This window comes from Tupaia chinensis, unplaced genomic scaffold (assembly GCF_000334495.1).
Source record: "Tupaia chinensis unplaced genomic scaffold, TupChi_1.0 Scaffold000147_1, whole genome shotgun sequence".
NCBI lineage: Eukaryota > Metazoa > Chordata > Mammalia > Scandentia > Tupaiidae > Tupaia > Tupaia belangeri.
Genome location: NW_006159617.1, coordinates 589120 through 590195, shown reverse-complemented (window position 1 = coordinate 590195; position 1076 = coordinate 589120).

The following is a 1076-nucleotide window of genomic DNA, read 5'->3' as shown; positions in this document are numbered from 1 at the left end:
GGGCGGCCGGCCCCCCCTCCGGGTGCCCTCCGCCGCTCCCCGCGCCGCTGCGTCAGGCTGGGCCCCGCTGCCTTCCTCCGCCCCGCCGCCTCCTTCCTCCCGTGGCCGCAGCAGCGCTAGCTCCTGGCCGCGCTCACCCTGCCCCGGCTCCCCCACGCGCACGACCGTGCCTTGCTCTACTCGGCCCCAAGGACCTGGCCGCAGGCGGGGGACGGAGAGCGAGCCTGACCCACACCAGTGAGGGGGAGTCTGCTGCAAAAGAGGATTGCGGGGCTCAGGGCGAGCCCCTGAGAGTGACAAAAGGCCCTGACACCGCTACACCAGGAATACGCTAATAGTAGCAACCCCTGGTACTCACGGGCATTTTTAAGCTGTTGTTTTATGTACTATTAACTGGGAGAAAATCTCTTTCTCTAAGAAAGCCAGCGCTCCCTTAGCTATCTTCCATTTCTATCTGCCAACATGTCAATATGATCTTTGGTAGCAGTACCTTAGACCCTAGTATGCCCTAGGGAGTCCCTCCCTCAGCTCCCCACCCTAGAAAGTCCCTCCCTCAGCCCCTCCCTCAGCTCCCCAGAAAGGGAGAAGTACATTGGCAAGGGAGACACTGGCATCCCGTTTGGGGCCAATCTCTGGGGTAGGAGGAACCTTGGAGTTCTCTGTCTGTCTTCAGGGAGGTGTAGGTAGAGCATCTCCTGCCTCTTTGGCGTCCCCAGAATGAGTAATATACCTTAGGCCCAAAAGTTGGCCAAGGGATGCCTGTGGAGGCAGGTGGGCGGGGCTTGACTGTAGGGCCTGGGGTGTCCAGAACTGGGAAGAGAGGGAAGCCCTCTCAGCTTGCTGCCCTTCTGACAGGTCGTTGTAAAAAAAGGTGTGCTAGAGGAAGCTGTTGTTCCCCAGTTGCCAGATTGTTCGAGGTTTGCCACACTTGCACAGAGCCTCCTCATCCAAAATTGCGCCGTGTCCTGGGGATGCAAGCAGAGTAACCCAGGAATTTCCCCTAGCCCAGGTACAGTCTGATAGGCCACGGAATATGTTCTAGGATGCCTGGCGGGGTCAGCTGAGGCCGGGAAGGG